The sequence below is a fragment of the Salmo salar genome, chromosome ssa12 (assembly GCF_905237065.1).
Source record: "Salmo salar chromosome ssa12, Ssal_v3.1, whole genome shotgun sequence".
NCBI classification, from domain to species: domain Eukaryota; kingdom Metazoa; phylum Chordata; class Actinopteri; order Salmoniformes; family Salmonidae; genus Salmo; species Salmo salar.
Genome location: NC_059453.1, coordinates 82042322 through 82048496, shown reverse-complemented (window position 1 = coordinate 82048496; position 6175 = coordinate 82042322).

Sequence of the window (6175 nt, the reverse complement as noted above, 5' to 3'; positions counted from 1 at the left end):
TTGCTTGTTAAAAGTTAATTTGTGGAATTTCTTTCCTTGTCAATGTGTTTGAGCCAATCAGTTGTGTTGTGACAAGGTAGGGGTGCTATACAGAAGATATCCCTATTTGGTAAAAGACCAAGTTCATGTTATGGCAAGAACAGCTTAAATAAGCAAAAATAAATGACAGTCCATCTTTACTTCAAGACATGAAGGTCAGTCAATCCAGAAAATTTCAAGAACTTTGAAGGTTTCTTCAAGTGCAGTTGCAAAAACCATCAAGCGCTATGATGGAACTGGCTCTCATTAGGACCGCCACAGGAAAGGAAGACCCAGATGATATGTTCATTAGCGTTACCAGCCTCAGAAATTGCAGCCCAAATAAATGCTTCACAGAGTTCAAGTAACAGACACATCTCAACATCAACTGTTTAGAGTAGACTGCATGAATCAGGCCTTCATGGTGGAATTGCTGCAAAGAAACCAGTACTAAAGGACACTAATAAGAGAAGAGCCTTGCTTGGGCCAAGAAACACGTGCAATGGACATTAGACCGGTGGAAATCTGTCCTTTGGTCTGATGAGTCCAAATTTGAGATTTTTGGTTCCAACCTCTGTGTCATTGAAAGACCCAGAGTAGGTGAACGGATTATCTCTGCATGTGTGATTCCCACCGTGAGGCAAGGAGGAGAAGGTGTGATGGTGTAGGGGTGTTTGCTGGTGAAACTGTCAGTGATTTATTTAGAATTCAAGACACACTTAACCAGCATTGCTACCACATTATTCTGCAGCGATACGCTCTCTCATCTGGTTTGCGCTTAGTGGGACTATCATTTGTTTTTCAACAGGACAATGACCCAACACACCTCCAGGCTGTGTAAGGGCTGTTTGACCAAGAAGGAGGGTGATGGAGAGCTGCATCAGATGACCTGCCTCCACAATCACCCGACCTCAAACCAATTGAGATGGTTTGGGATAAGTTGGACCACAGAGTGAAGGAAAAGCAGCCAGCATACATGTGAACCCCTTCAAGACTGTTGGAAAAGCATTCTAGGTGCAGCTGGTTGAGATAATGCCAAGAGTGTGCAAAGCTGGATACTATGAAGAATCTAAAATACACTTTTTTGGTTACGACATGATTACATATGTGTTATTTCATTGTTTTCACGTCTTCACTACTATTCTACAATGTAGAAAACAGTAAAAATAAAGAAAAACCTTTGAATGAGCAGGTGTGTCCAAACTTTTGACTGGTACTGTACAGTTGAAGTCAGAAGTTTACATACACCTTAGCCAGATTTGTTATTTTAAGTTATTAAATACTTTTTGGTTTAGGGTCGCGGCATATTATGCACATCTGCAACAGTCCAGCAAAGGCTGCTTTTGTTTTAATATGTTACAAAATGCTATATACATCATCCTATGTACATATTAGTGGACATTATAAAGGGACATATTTTTCAAATAAAACAATGGCAGTTTGGGTTGGAGTTGTAAAATGAAATTGGCAATGTCTGGCCCTTGAATTTGCTGTGTTTTTTCAATATGCCCTGTGAGCTGCTTGAGTTTGACACCTCTGGGCTAGCGTATCTATTAATGTAGCTATTTATTTATCAAGCTAAAAACACGGAGCCTAACGTTAGCTACAGTTGAAGTCGGAAGTTTACATACACCTTAGCCAAATACATTTAAACTCAGTTTTTCACAATTCCTGACATTTAATCCTAGTAAAAATGCCCTGTCTTAGGTCAGTTAGGATCACCACTTTATTTTAAGAATGTGAAATGTCAGAATAATAGTGGAGAGAATGATTTATTTTAGCTTTTGTTTCTTTCATCACATTCCCAGTGGGTCAGAAGTTTACATACACTCAATCAGTATTTGGTAGCATTGTATTTAAATGGTTTAACTTGGGTCAAACGTTTCGGGTAGCCTTCCACAAGCTTCCCACAATAAGTTGGGCGAATTTTGGCCCATTCCTGCTCGCGATGCTCGCAAGGTGTCACGTCCTGACCATAGTAAGAGGTTATTTTCTATGGTAGAGTAGGTCAGGGCATGACAGGAGGGTGTTTTGTGTTTTTCTATGTTTTGAATTTCTATGTTTAAGTTCTAGTTTTTCTATTTCTATGTTTTTTTGGGGGGTTGATCTCCAATTGGAGGCAGCTGGTCCTCGTTGTCTCTAATTGGAGATCATATTTAAGTAGGGGTTTTTCTTCCTGGGTTTTGTGGGTTATTATATTTTGAGTAGTGTTTCTTTCTCTCTGCGTCATGGTTTGTTGTTTTTGTCAATTCAGTTATTTATGTTTTGCAAAGTTTCACGGATTTAATCAAATGTGGAACTACAACCACGCTGCACTTTGGTCTGCTCCTTTCGACAACCGAGACAGAATAACCCACCACAAAAGGACCAAGCAGCGTTGAAAGGAATGGACCTGGGAGGAAGTTCTGGACGGCAAGGGATCCTGGTCATGGGAGGAGATCCAGGCTGGATGGGATCGCCTCCCATGGGAACAGGTGGAGGCAGCGAGAGCAGAGCGGTGACGAGAGGAGGAACTAGCCCGGCAACAAGGCAAGCACAAGAGGCAGCCCCCCCCCCCCAAAAAAATGGGGGGGGGGCACACGGGGAGATTGGCAGAGTCAGGTTGGAGACCTGAGCCAACTCCCCGTGCTTACTGTGGGGGGCGAGTGATCGAGCAAGCACCATGTTATGCTGAGATACGCACTGTGTCGCCAGTGCGCAGCTACAGCCCGGTGCGCTCGGTGCAAGCTCCTCACAGGTGTTGTGCTAGAGTTGGCATTCAGCCAGGAAGGAGTATGCCTGCTCAGCGTTCCTGGTCTCCGGTGCGTCTTCTCGGCCCAGGTTATCCTGCGCCAGCTCTACGCACGGTACCCCCAGTTCGCCAACACAAACCTGTGCGACCTGTCACAACGCCTCGCGCTTGTCGGGCTACGGTGGTTATTCAGCCAGGACAGCCCAGTATACCCTGTGCCTGCTCCTCGCACCCGGCCTCCAGCGATGTTCCCTAGTCCAGAACTCTCAGCGACGTTCTCTAGTCCGGTGAGACCTATTCCAGCTCCACGAAAGAAGCCTCCAGTGATGATCTATGGTCCAAAGCCTGTAGAGATGATCCATGGCACGAAGCCTCCAGTGATGATCCATGGCCCGGAGCATGTAGGGATGAACCATGGCACGAAGCCTCCAGAGATAATCCATGACCCGGTGCCTGTAGGGATAATCCATGGCAAGAAGCCTGTAGGGATGATCCATGGCCCGGAGCCTGTAGAGATGATCCATGGCACGAAGCCTCCAGTGATAATCCATGGCCCGGAGCCTCCAGTGATGATCCATGGCACAAAGCCTCCAGTGATGATCCATGGCAAGGAGCCTGCAGCGACGGTCCCCAGTCCGGAGCCTCCAGCAACGGTCCCCAGTCCGGAGCCTCCAGCGACGGTCCCCAGTCCGGAGCCTCCTGAGACGGCCCGCAGCCCTGAACCTCCTGAGACGGCCCGCAGCCCTGAACCTCCTGAGACGGCCCGCAGCCCAGAACCTCCTGAGACGGCCCGCAGCCCAGAACCTCCTGAGACGGCCCGCAGCCCAGAACCTCCTGAGACGGCCCGCAGCCCAGAACCTCCTGAGACGGCCAGCAAGCCCAGAGTCTCCTGAGACGGCCTGAAGCCCAGAACCTCCAGCGATGATTTTCAGTCCGGTTCCTCAAACGACGATCCACGGTCCGGTGGTACTTAAGCAGAGGGATCAGCGGGTGGAGTGGGGATTACGCCCCGAACCAGAACACGTCTCCTTCCTGAGCGGTATGATGACTGCGTTGTCCCATTGTTTGCGTACTTGCGTACTTGCGTACTATTGTTTGTACAGATGAATGTGGTACCTTCAGGCGTTTGGAAATTGCTCCCAAGAATGAACCAGACTTGTGGAGGTCTACAATGTTTTTTTTTCTGAGGTCTTGGCTGATTTCTTTTGATTTTCCCATGATGTCAAGCAAAGAGGCACTGAGTTTGAAGGTAGGCCTGGAAATACATCCACAGGTACACCCCCAATTGACTCAAGTTATGTAATTTAGCCTATCAGAAGCTTCTAAAGCCATGACATAATTTTTCTGAATTTTGCAAGCTTTTTAAAGGCTCAGTCAACTTAGTTTATGTAAACTTCTGACCCACTGGAATTGTGACACCGTGAATTATAAGTGCAATAATCTGTCTGTAAAGAATTGTTGGAAAAATTACTTGTGTCATGCACAAAGTAGATGTCCTAACCGACTTGCCAAAACTATAGTTTGTTTAACAAGAGATTTGTGGAGTGGTTGAAAAACTAGTTTTAATGACTCCAACCTAAGTGTATGTAAACTTCCGACTTCAACTGTATATAATATACTATGCGGTGTCAGAGGAAGGCCCAAAAAATTGTCAAGGATTCCAGTCACACAAGTCATGGACTGTTCTCTCTGCTTACGCATGGCAATCGGTACCGGAGCTCCAAGTCTAGTTCCAAAGGGCTCCTTAACAGTTTCTACCCCCAAGCCATAAGACTGCTGAACAATTAATCAAATGGCCACCCAGACTATTTGCATTGACACCCCCCCCAACTTTATTTTTACACTGCTGCTACTCGCTGTTTATTTTCTATGCATAGTCACTTCACCCCGACCTACATGTACAAATTACCTCGAATATCCCCGCACATTGACTCGGTACCGGTACCCCTTGTATATAGCCTCATTATTGTTATTTTAATGTGTTACTTTTTTTTGTACAGATTTTCTTAACTCTATTTTCTTAAATCTGCATTGTTGGTTAACGGCTCGTAATTAAGCATTTCACAGTAAGGTCTACACCTGTTGTATTCGGCACATGTGACAAATAAAATTTGATTCGATTTGATTGTGCAAAGGTTAGCCGAGGGAAGACTTTAAACCCATATAACAGTTATGGATACATTTTTCCCCAGACAAAGACTTAAAGATATTAGATAAAACATTTTGGCATGTTAAATGGTTTTCAGTAAAGCGAGAGAGACATTATTTTTAATAAGAATGGCCACTCCACAACCTCTACCCTGTCTGTCAGCTCTGAACACGTTATAACCCACAATATTAATATCAGAGTCCAGATTGTCCCCAGAGATCCAAGTTTCGATCAATACCAGAATGTCTGGATTTGTTTGCATAGCCCAGATCTTGATGTAATCCAGTTTAGGAAGTAAACGCTCAATGTTCAGATCTATCAACACAAGTCCTTTACAATTTTTAAAGTCACATGGAGTTTCCAACTCAAACAAGCTACATGCAATAGGCGGTTTCAGGCCCTGTCTGCTGGTTGATATTGATATAGTTGGTATGGCTATAAGATTGCATAGAACTGCACCATTTGGTCTATCCCTATTAGTAACAGAGGAAGGAGTAGAAATTGGAATTACTTTTCCAAGGTTAGCCCCATAGAGCATTAGGCCGCAGCGAATGTCAATATGGGGAACTCTCAGAGTAACCAATGATTGAATGTTATAAACTGACTTACATGGGCTTTGGTTGCTATCGTGCAACAGCCCAAGCCCTCTACGTGCTTTGAAAACTGAGGGGGTATTCAAGTTTATGGGATTCACATTTGAGTTAAAAGCACTGGGTGAGCAGACCACAGTGGGCTTCTCTTTTGAGCTAACAATAGCAGATCTAAGAGTGAAGTTCAAAAGAATGGGTACAAGATAACAACTGACAACACCCCTGGCAGTATGGACAACAGTACAATGATAACGCTTAGAAAGGATGGGAGGTATTACCTGAGTGGGGCTTGGTCTGTCTCTGAGTCAATATCTTAACGTTGCCTTGAAATGTGAGAGGTTCCAGTCTCCTAGATGATTTGGGTGGAGTCCATCATCTCTGAAGAGCATCTTCTGTTTCCAAAAAGTGTTGAAATTATCAATAAAAGTTATGCCAACAGAGTGGCACTAGTCTTTAAGCCAGATATGAAGAGCTAAGAACCTGCTGAACCTTTCGCAGCCTCAACACAACCACAGCACTGGACCAAAGATAAACGTCTGCTTATCAGAGCCTTTCAGGGTGTTGGTCAGCTCAATAAAATTCTCTTTCATTATCTCTGATTTACCCTTTTTGATATAATTTCATCCCACATACACCACAACAGCAGCAGCCCTTGGCTGACTATGTAGGATGGATGGAAGAAATGAT